Here is an 11,494-nt window from a genome sequence, read left to right on the forward strand (position 1 = left end):
GTCCCGTCCAGAGTCACTGCTGCCTATACACATTGTCAAACTTAGCTGACGGGACCCAAACAGCCTCCCTGTCAGCCAGGGTCTGAGGTGGCCTTCAATTCCTGGAGGCCCAGATGATGCCCACGCCATATGGACACCCTTTATTTTTCAATACATAAAAGCTACTCAGAAACTGACAATCTAACTGCAAACAGTAATACCCCCCAAAAGGCAGAAGAAAAGAGAAAATGATAGGGGAAGCATCAAGGACCCTGTGTGTAATCAGTCCAAACTTGCTGCACTTTTGGTGGTTAGAAGGAACTGATAGAGAGTTGGGGCTGTCCCCCCATTAATGCCCTCAGAAACCTGCACAAGGGAGGGGAGTGAGTAGGAGCGAGTGAGCTGCTCCGCTTTCTAGAAGAATCCAGGTGCAGATGCCTTTATCCCACATGTGGGACTACGCAGAGTTGACACTCTTCAAGTAACCCACTTTTTCTTCCCTTTAGAAGGAGGCTGTGCAGCCCATCTGAGTGCAGTGCACTTGAGGATGAATGTAAAACAGTCCAGGGACTCCCAGCCTGTGCCGCATACAGCCACCTAACACCTCAAAGGGACAGGCCACTGTGATCTTATTGCCCCATCCTCTGTTCCTTCCACTGGCTCACAGTCTGCTTCTGGGGTCAGTACAAGGCTTTAGTCCTGATCGTTAGCTAATTTAAAGCAAGATTTATCGTTCTTAGATCTTTTTGTGTGAATTTAGTGCTTGTAAAAGGTGGTCAATTAACGGATCTGAAGAAAGAAGCCCTCAGATTACCCACAGAACAGGTCCACTGTGAGCAGCAACAGTGTAAATTTCCCAGCACTGTGCTTCAGCCCTGACCTGACCTAAAGAAACCAGCTGTAGAACTGAGAAGCTAGATCAGTCTCCATACGTGTTGGTGTGATTCAGTCATTACCAGCCTGAGACATTATCAAGTGGCATTAGATCCTATTAGATGAAAGGTGCTAGAGAAGTGCAAAGAATTATTATTATTGGTGAAAGGTTCTGTATTTCACTGTGATTCACCAGAGTCATTCACTCCCTCTTGTTGTTCTTAGTTTGAAGTACAGTTTTTGGAAAGTCTATCATACAAACGCATCTAGTATACAAAATGCTCTATACCCCCTCTCATGGAAGGGCTCATACAAAATATAAGGCATTATATATATGTTGATCTTCCATAGACTTTCAGATGTCTTCTGAGCTTAATCTAGATTCAGCATAGGGAACATCAGCTGTATAGGGTCAACGAGCATTCTCAATTTCCTTGCATCTATAGCAGCCTGTAACACTGACCTTATAAGAAAGTGAAACCAGCATTATGAAGTATTTGTGTTCCAAATTATTGGAAGCCTTTAATCTACCAGAGACTTATATCCTCCGCTTGCAGGTATATGAATCTAGGGTTACTTTCCCAGTTCTAATTTGCATGGTTGTTAGCCCCTTGCCAGAAGCTCCAGAGGGAAAAGAGCTCTTTACTCCTTCTATTGATGAAAAGGGAAAAGTGTTGCTCTAAGAGATTCATTTACATAGTCTATTTACTCATGATTCCTCTAGTAACACTTTGGGACTCACATAGCTATCAATGAGCTTGGATTTTGGGGAGTAGTGGGCTCTCAGAGAGAGGAAAGAGCTCATTTTCAAGCAGCTAGAACTCTGCTCAAGGATCCTTTCCAGTGACAGAGATGATGCAGAAGATATCAGCAGAGCAAAGTGGGCTTTGGTGAGTCCTTGCCTAACTGCAACTTTAATAACGCTGAATCACTAATTGGGCCCAGCCTGTGGCACCTCCCAGGGAGCAGGCATGTTGTTCTCTTGGGACTAGAGACAGTTCTGCAAAGAGACACTCGGACTATTGCTGCTTGCTGATCCATACTGTGAGTAGAGTTTGGTGGATGGGTGAGGCATGTAGCCAAGAGGCCATTACCTGTGGGATATCTCACTAGTGGGTGGAAAGGGAGTTAGATGGGCTGTTGCCAAAGCTATTGAAAGGAGATGGGGTGGGTACTTTACTCTTTATTTGCTTCTATATTCTGTTGCTGTGCTTCCCCAAGCTTATGACTGCATTCCCTTTCTCCTAATACAGATTGCCTTGTTTTTACACTATTTCGGAGTGCTTGAGAGTAGGGTGGTTCTGCCTAGTGCCAGCTGCCCACAGAGGGTATGTTTAATTTTCCAAGGTTTCTGGGTGGGAGCTCAAGCTGGTTAAGGGACCCTAGAAATATTAAATCTGGCCCTTTTTGTTGCTGCTAACACCTGACAGAAGGGTTACGTGATCATAGGTTCAAGACAGTATTGGAGTACATAATGATCAGGCTTATTGATAAATATGTGGCCCTGGCATAGGTAGTCAATAACCTACTAAGACTAGTGCCCTATCCCACCAATCACTGGGGTTTATGGAAAATCTAAGATGGAGTGTTTACAGGCTTTATGTGCTTCATTTGTTCCATAGGTCTGGTGAGGACCGTGAAGAAGATTTTTACACAGATCCCTGCATTAGCTGCACAACAAGAATTGCAAGGAAAAACATTTGTAAAAGTCATAAAATCAAGTAAATCTGGGAGGTGCCTCCCTGTGACTCTCTGGCCTTGAGCTCCTGGCTACCAGTTTAATTTACACTACTGGTGGGCACTCACATATTTGTCCCTTGCTACGAGTTATAGCTTCTCTGGCTGTTTCTGCTTGTTCTTTCTTCCCACTCGTTTCATCCGCCAGCATGAACAGCTAGTTAAGTGGGGAGGAGGGAAATGGACAGGAGGGAAAGATAAAGAGGAGCTGTGTCTACACTGCAGTCAGAGGTGTGAGGTGTGACTGCAGCATGGATAGGCATACCTGCCCTAGCTTTCATCTAAACAGCAGTAAAGATGTGGCAGCACCACCTTCAGCAGAGACTCGCACTGCATGGACGTACCCAGGGTCTCCAGAGTGCCTGTACAGTCTACACTGAAGCCCGTGTTGCCATCGCTTCAGAGCTTTCGTTAGCCATGCTGGAGAGATCAAAGCTAGTGTGGTTACGCCAACATATGCTGCCGAAACATCTCTGTTTGCAGGTGGTGTTAGTGGACTCTCAGGTACCACTGCTAAAAGTTCAGGTGGGTGGGAACAAGACAGTTTGGGGGACCCTCCTTATTCCTTGCTTGTCCTTATGTTCAGATAGAGGCACTAGTTGCCGGCCAATGCAAAGTATTGCTTTGGAGCTCTATTTTGCCACCATTCCTGGCACTAAGTAATACTTACATAAGTAGTCCCATTAACTGCAGCGAGAAGCCTTACCTGAGTAAGTACCATTCAAAGGAAGAAGTGAAGCAGGCCCATAGGATTTAGTCAGTGCTTCAGACTAGCCACACTTTAGCCCATTAGCTGCCAGCCCCTTTTAGGTCAACACATTTCTTCAGAGGTTTCTTCCCATGCTAACAGCTCTGGGCTAGGTTCCCATTATTTAGCAAGGGGACTCCCATGTGAATGCTGCTGCTGCTTTTCTCTCACAACCTTGCTCAAGAGGAATATCTAGTAGAGTCCTCTTTGCAGTGGAGTAACATTTAACAAAGCATCACCCCCAACCTCCACATGGGTGCAGTGGCTAGCTTCTCACTAGCATAAGAGGGAGCACTAGGCTCACCAGGTAGTTTAAGCATTGTACTGATAAGCAAAGATGCAGCAAGCAGAGAAGAAATATGTTAATCACAATGAGATTGCGGCTTTAACAGCAGCTGCTGATGACATGCAGCAGCTGCATTGGGTCTGTAATCAGTTCAAGCTATACTTTAGATGTTTAAGTGCCTTTTGGGTTGTTTTTTTTTAGCAGTCAGAGAATTATGCACATAGCCCCAGTTACTGTGCATTATAGCTGTGCACCATCCTGAAGAAGTTTCCTTTTGCAAATCCCCTACTGCCTGCTAAAGCCCTAAAACAAGCAGTGTGGCTTAATCCCTAACAAGATAAGATTCTTCTAAATCCTAAAAGATAATTTGTTTGAAGCTTAATTTTAGTTTGCCATTACACACAGGGCCTTATCTTAACACAAAGTTGTCAGCAAAATTAAATGAGCCGATTCAGACAGGAAACGAATGAGTAGCAAGTGCCCAGTGAAATGCAGTGCTTAACAGTACCCCTTAGAAAACCTCAGGGCAGATTCACCTGGTGCTGACCAACCTGCAACCACAGGGAGCACTATGTTCATGGAGATCCTGACCACCAGTGATGGGTAGATGGTTATTGCTCATGCTGTCTTGCCGTGTGGTGCAGAGTACAAGCTGCTTCTGAGAGTTCAGTGAGAATATTCACCAGCCCCCTGGGAATCGAGACATCTTTCCTTGATTAGGGCCCTGGCTGGAGCACACTGCAAGTTCCTTATGTCCTTCCGTTCAACAGGAAACCTCCCTCCGCAGTTCCCCAACTCCCTTCCAGAAACACTTGCAGCAGTTCTGGGCATGTTTCCTGCTCTCCTTCAGACCCATGGGAGTGAACCCTTCACCCCTAACTGGCATGACCTAGGCCTCTTGGGCAGGCACGGTAGAGGAGGTGATACATTTGAAGTACTGAGTCTCATTTAAACTGAGGGCCCTTTACACCAGTCTGGAAGAGTGGTGAAAAGGGTCTTACTGTAAATGAGAATCAGGCCCTGACTCTTGTGTCATGCAGGGGCTCAATCACGTATCTTCATCCGAAGGGCCTATTTTGGTTGGTCTGGTCCTGGGAAATGCTTGTTAAATGAGGATCAGTACATTGTGTGATTGTTTTGGGCCAAATGGAATGAAAATGCCAATATAAATTGACCAGGCCCACAGGCTTCATAACAAACTGCTTCATACACTCAGTTTGTCTTCAGTCTTGCAGAGTCTTGAATTTGTGAAATTTAAGATATTCCTAAGATAAACGGCTGCAAAAGTCACACTTACTAACTGCAAAAACTATAGAATAGACTCCCAAATGTAGAAAGGGACAGAAATAAGTAATAGTGACTAACATTAGGGGTGGCCTTAGGTAAGTTGCAAAAAGTACAATTCTGTTAATTACTGTCTTTAAATCTGGTTCTTTCTGCCAGTGTCTCTTTTACACTCATAGGACCCTCTGAGCTCCCTCTGGTGGTTACATGAATAATTGAATATTCTTCTGCACCAAAACTGTGAAACCCAGGTAAATAGCTAGTTAACTTTGGCATAGAAAACAGGATTTCAATGGTGGTGTGGATGTGAGCTCAGTAAAAGTGCCCACAGAGTCCAGTAGTTAAGGTACTCGATGGGGATGCCAGAGACCTGATTTCAATTCCCTAATCTGTCCCATACTTCTTGTGTGACCTTGGGCAAGTCCCTTGGGCAGGAGCAAGGATATCCACAAAGTTCCTTAGGTGCCTAAACTCAGCTTTAAGTGTCTAAGTCCCCGACTGTGATCTACAAAACTCCCACCAAGCACTGTAGACACCTAAACTCCCTTGGCACCTAAGTTTTTCAAAGTAAAAATTCCCTAGATGCCTAAGCTTTTGCCTCATAGAGCCAAACATAATGAGAAATCCAGGTTGTCCACATCGTAAAAAAATATTTATGATGCCTTTTCACACCCCAGTTTACATGAAGGGCACAAAGCAAACAGGAACAGTGGCCGCTTGCAGATCTGAAAGCCAATGCACAATATCAGTGAAAAAACATTAAGTTCTGTATGCCATGAAGAGCAGAACAAGTAAGCTGAGGGTCTGTCTACACTTGGCACTGGAGTTGTGATTGGCTCACAGAGACATACTTGCACTAGCTCTAATCGAGCTACCATGCTAAAAATAGATGGTAGCTGCGGCAGTGAGAATGGTGAGATGGGCTAGCTGCCCCGGGTACGTGCCTGTGGTTTTGGATGGGTATTCTCAGGGTGGCTACAATACCTGCTGCTCATGCTGCTGCAACTACACTCTATTATTAGTACACTTGCTCCATGACAGCTGGCATGAGTCTGTTTCCTAGAGCTGGGAAACACACCGCAGCTCCAAGTGCAGGCATAACCTCCTTGTTTGTTTTTAGAGTGAACTAAACAATGCTAATGGTATGAAGAAAGAAGTGCATGTTCTGAAATGTATGTTTCCTCAGGGCACCTTCATCAGTGTTAATCAGACTGTAGAAACAGTAGAATACATTATTATTGTGTGTAAGTGCTGACAATGCATTTGGTGCTGCCCAAGCTGCAGGATGAAGACAGTTCCTGCACCAAAGAAATTAGGCCCAGATCCTCAAATACCTCTGAGGCTCGGGGTTTTACAATCTAAGTTCCTAACCCTAGCTTCAAGCCAATGTAAATTTTGCCACGGAGTTGAATGGAAGCAAACTCAAGCCCTAAAAGCCTACAGTTTTGATTGGCAAGCAATTTGATTGGCAGTTGGCAACGGGCTTTGTTGCAAGGACAGGTTCCTGGGTTAGTGGTTCTGTTGCCTTGCAACAAAGCCCGTTGCCAACTATGCCCACATATCTATTCAGGGGACACCATCACAGGACCTAATAACATCAGCCACACTATCAGAGGCTCGTTCACCTGCACATCTACCAATGTGATATATGCCATCATGTGCCAGCAATGCCCCTCTGCCATGTACATTGGGCAAACTGGACAGTCTCTACATAAAAGAATAAATGGACACAAATCAGATGTCAAGAATTGTAACATTCATAAACCAGTCGGAGAACACTTCAATCTCTCTGGTCACTCGATTTCTGATCTCAAAGTGACTATCCTTCAACAAAAAAACTTCGAAAACAGAATCCAACGAGAGACTGCTGAATTGGAATTAATTTGCAAATTGGATACAATTAACTTAGGCTTGAATAGAGACTGGGAATGGTTGATTCATTATAAAAAGTAACCTATTTCCCCTTGTTTATTCCCCCCCCCCCCCCCCCCCCCGTTCCTCAGACGTTCTTGTTAAACCCTGGATTTGTGCTGGAAATGGCCCACCTTGATTATCATACACATTGCAAGGAGAGTGATCACTTTAGATAAGCTATTACCAACAGGAGAGTGGGTTTGGGCGGGGGGGGGGGGAGAAAACCTGGATTTGTGCTGGAAATGGCCCACCTTGATTATCATACACATTGTAAGGAGAGTGATCATTTTAGATAAGCTATTACCAGCAGGAGAGTGGGGTGAGGGAAGAGAAAACCTTTTGTAGTGATAAACATCCATTTTTTCATGGTCTGTGTGTATAAAAACATTTTCTGTATTTTCCACAGTATGCATCCGATGAAGTGAGCTGTAGCTCACGAAAGCTTATGCTCAAATAAATTGGTTAGTCTCTAAGGTGCCACAAGTACTCCTTTTCTTTTTGCGAATACAGACTAACACGGCTGTTACTCTGAAACCTCTCTTGTAACTGTGAATCATGTGGTTATCTAGACTAGTACGTGCACTCCTAGATGGAGCCAAGTCAATATTTTCAACTATAAGTTTCAAAATATTTTAAAAACAGATATCAAAACTGCTATTGGCATCCATTTGTTATCAGTTGGAAGCTTCCCATAGGCCTCATGGTAAAAATAACCTTGAGGGGAGATTTGAAAGAGGCCAGGGCAGTAGCTTTACAGACTGGTTTGGGGACGGTGTCCCATGCATGATGGGTGGCATCAAAGTAAGAATGAAGGTGTTTTTGGGATAAATGGGGGAAGAGAAGCTGACAACATTAGCAGAGTGAAAGAGGCAGAGGTGACATGACAAAGTATGAGCATGGAGAGGTAGGGAGGGGTTAAGTTGAGAAGGACCTTGAAGGTGAGGTTAGGAGACTTGTAAATGATGTGATGGAGGGACTTATAATGGGGACTGACACAGATTGACAGGTCAGAACGATAAAGTGTGGACCTGAGTGAGGCACAGTGGATCAACACAACATACGTGAGGCAGTGGATATATTTGGGTTTCTTTGACTTGTGAAAATCCTTGCAGTTTGCACAACAGGATCATTGTAGTCCTTGTCCATCTGAGATCCAGTGGTGCTTGTTATTGAAAGATGTCCAGTTATTAACTGCAGAACATTTCATTTGGAGTCCCATCCTGTGCCCATGAAAACCAATGGCAAATTTCCAATTAACCTGTATGGGAGAAGGATTGGGCTCTATGGAGTATATGGTGTCCATATAGTTAACAACAAATATGTTGTACAAATTTGAGGTTCCTTATTGTAAATAGTTTCTCCAATTAAAAATTACGTTTTATTCCAAATCTCAGTATTCCATATACAGAAGCCAAGTATCATAACACTTAGTTGTTTACGTACATTTATTGATGTATCATCTACTTTCAAGTAGCTAAAAAACCTTTGCTTCCAATTTTACAATACCTGTTTTACATTTAGTATTCACAAATTCAATATTGCATCTTGGCAATTAATAAAGAGACAGTAATTGTTTCTAAACCTTTCCTATTGTTAATCATCCACGTTTTCAAAAATGGAATTGCTGGTCATATCCAAATGAAATTTCTGCATTTGGTCCCAGATATTGTGAATCAATCTGATTCCCCAGTACTGTGAATCAAAATCAGTATCACAATCCATTTTGGGAATCAGTTTGTGGGAGGGTAGTCCCACAACAGTGATAAAAGGTGAGCCTAGGTGTGAGACAATTAGGGGATTTTGATAAATTGGCCATGCATTTTTGGATATTAATTGGCTGTAATACACTCTGTAGGTAATTAAATACTGCAGTTGGGCATATCTATAACCAGCTGAGAAGTCATGTAGTATATACAGAACTGTTCTCCAGTGGTCTTCTGAAATTTCTGGGACTCTCTATTTCATGCCTGTGCAGGGTCACTAGTTTATTATCATATAATGGGTTTCAAAAAAACAAATAAGAGGACAGATTCTACCACACTTCTGCTCATTTAATATTATGTTACTCTAAAAGTGATCCCAACTTACTTCTTAACCGGGACTACCTGCAGAGTTAGGCACCAGTCAGTGTTAATAAGGGTGTGGGCTCAAATTATTGTATACATGTTGAGCGGGGTGAGTAACAGGATAAATTTTAAATCAGTTATGTGTGCTGTATGCCCTTCTCAACCTTGTTGTTTGGGCCATTCTGGGGAAAGTCCTACAATTCCAAATATACTTCGTAAAATGAAGTAAGTTGCTTTAAGAAGGCACTGTTAAAATTGTGGCGCATAAAAACTGATTTAATTTAAACAGTTGGTCCCATATTGAAGTTTTTTCCTTCAGCATTCTTTCCACATATTTGTTTTGGTTTTTTTTGCCAAATGATCTATTTTGACTTTAAAATATGTAAAAAAATAGCACATGTTCAACTTGCTGTGAAAGAATCACAGTAAACAAATCAGCGCATGCACGCTATCTCTTAGCATGAGTTATCTTGCTGTAAAGTATAACAGCATGTTGTGTATCTCCTTAGAAAACAAATATTTTCAGTGACAGTCTGGGTAGGTTTGCAAACCATTTACAATCTACAAACAAATAAAATACCTTTCGTTCTAGCAAACAGATGCCTTTGTAGACAGCAAGCAGAGTGAGGTGTCTGGGTAACGCAGATGTGGGTGGGTTGTATCTGTAGGGAACCCATGTCACAAAGAGTGCCCTTGTACGCTTGTCCTGAACTAGAACTTCTTTTACAGTGTTGCTAAGTCTCATGATTTCTATCATGAGTCTTAGGATAGGTGGTATTTTTTCTTAAAGCCCCAGCTCCTGGAGTCAAGCAATTTTATTAGAATCTCAGCTTTAAAAGAAAAAAATAATAATTTCTAGCCTTCATGGCAGCAGACAAACCTTTGCCATGAGTGAAAGCTAAATTCTCAGAAACCAGAAGGCAAATCAAAAGAGCCCAAGCTATTCTTTAAAATCTCATGATTTTAGAACGTTTGTGGTTGGTAATACTGCTTTCATATAGAGTAGTTTTATTATCCTTATTTCTGATATTCCTGACACTTTGACATATCACTGTACAGTATTTTTTATGTTTTCAGTGTTTGAGTATTTTTCTCTGTACAGTGTTGTAATTTATTTTTGTGCATTTTCTCTACCAGTTCACTTAGAAATGTTTTTCAGGTTCATAATTAAATAATATAAAATTTATCTGGGAATGATTCCAGCATTTTATTAGAAGTGCTAATCACTGGACTTCTGCCCCCTCACAAAAGAGCCTGATTGGCAGGACGATATACCAATGAATGGCCTAGAATCAGTCATGTTGTTTCTTCCCTGTAAGAATTGTACTTGGGGAAGTTTATATTTTAAATGGAGATGCACCTGAATCAAAAACCTTGATCCAAACATCCCCAGACTTTGAGGGCCAGGATTGTATGAAATTTTCACCCAAATCCAGATCCAGATCCCCATTTTGCAAATGGACTCTATCTTTAAAATGGTCTTACTCAAAACCCTAGTCTGAACACCCCACATATCACTGAGTATGACATCTACATCTGAGTCCAAATTTTGTTGCTTGAGCCCATTTCTGGTTTTAAGGGAGTCTATTTTTATTCCCTATTTATTTACTATTATTTGACACAGTATGTATTGGATTCATTTATGAGTAAGCCCTGAGGGTTGAAATCCATGGTTTATTATAGAGGTGGAACCACTTTAATTTTTATTTATGGTTAGTTTCTATTTAGTGCCTCCTTCTCCCTGGAGAATTCATCCTTGGTGAAACTCCACTGTCTTAAAAGAAGTTACTCTAAAGATGAATTTAGCTCCTTCTCTAAAAGCTTGTCCTGACAGGAGAGAAACGCTTCAGTTGTAATAGGAATGTAAAAAGGTTATTGTCTATGAGAGGGAATTGTTTACCGTTGGTCAAATGCTTTCCTATGGATTGCTATATCTTCTGGTTTTTCTTATATGTGTTACCAATCACTTGTCCTACATCGTTTGCCGATATTGAATCATAAAAATACAGGGCTGGACAGGACCTTGAGAAGTCACCAAATCCAACCCCCTGTGCTGAGGCAGGACAAAGTAAACCTAGACCGTCCCTGTCAGGTATTTGCCTAATTTGTTCTTAAAAACCTCCAGTGAGAGGGATTCCACAACTTGTCTTATAAGCTTATTCCAGTACTTAATTATCCTTATAGTTAGAAAGCTTTTCCTAATATCTAACCTAAATCTCTCTTGCTGAAGATTAAGCCAATTACTTCTTGCTCTACTGTCAGTGGACATGGAGAATAACTGATAAACAACCTCTTTATAACATCCCTTAATATATTTGCAGACCGATCAGGTCCTCAGTCACTCTTCGTTTCTCAAGACTAAACATGTCCAGTTTTTTTAACCTTTCCTCATAAGTCATGTTTTCTAAACCTTTTATAGTTTTAAAAGCGCTCTTCTGGATTCTATTTGTCCACATCTTTATTACTATATTTAGAACTGGACACAACACTCCATCTGAGGCTTTACCGGTGCTGAGCTGTATAACAATTACCTCCCGAGTCTTAGATATGATATTCCTGTTAATATATCCCAGAATATTAGCCTTTTTCGCAACTGTGTCACGTTGT

General features: G+C 41.9%; 1 long non-coding RNA gene across 1 annotated transcript; it reads left to right on the forward strand.

Moving 5' to 3' along the window:
- The first annotated feature begins 1,818 nt into the window (after window positions 1-1,818).
- LOC122465388 lies at window positions 1,819-2,609 on the forward strand. Its single transcript, XR_006290195.1, has 3 exons — window positions 1,819-1,896; window positions 2,106-2,180; window positions 2,475-2,609. It is a non-coding gene; the product is annotated as an uncharacterized LOC122465388 (long non-coding RNA).
- The last annotated feature ends 8,885 nt before the right edge of the window (window positions 2,610-11,494 follow it).

Source organism: Chelonia mydas, chromosome 4 (genome assembly GCF_015237465.2).
Source record: "Chelonia mydas isolate rCheMyd1 chromosome 4, rCheMyd1.pri.v2, whole genome shotgun sequence".
Classification (NCBI taxonomy): Eukaryota; Metazoa; Chordata; order Testudines; family Cheloniidae; genus Chelonia; species Chelonia mydas.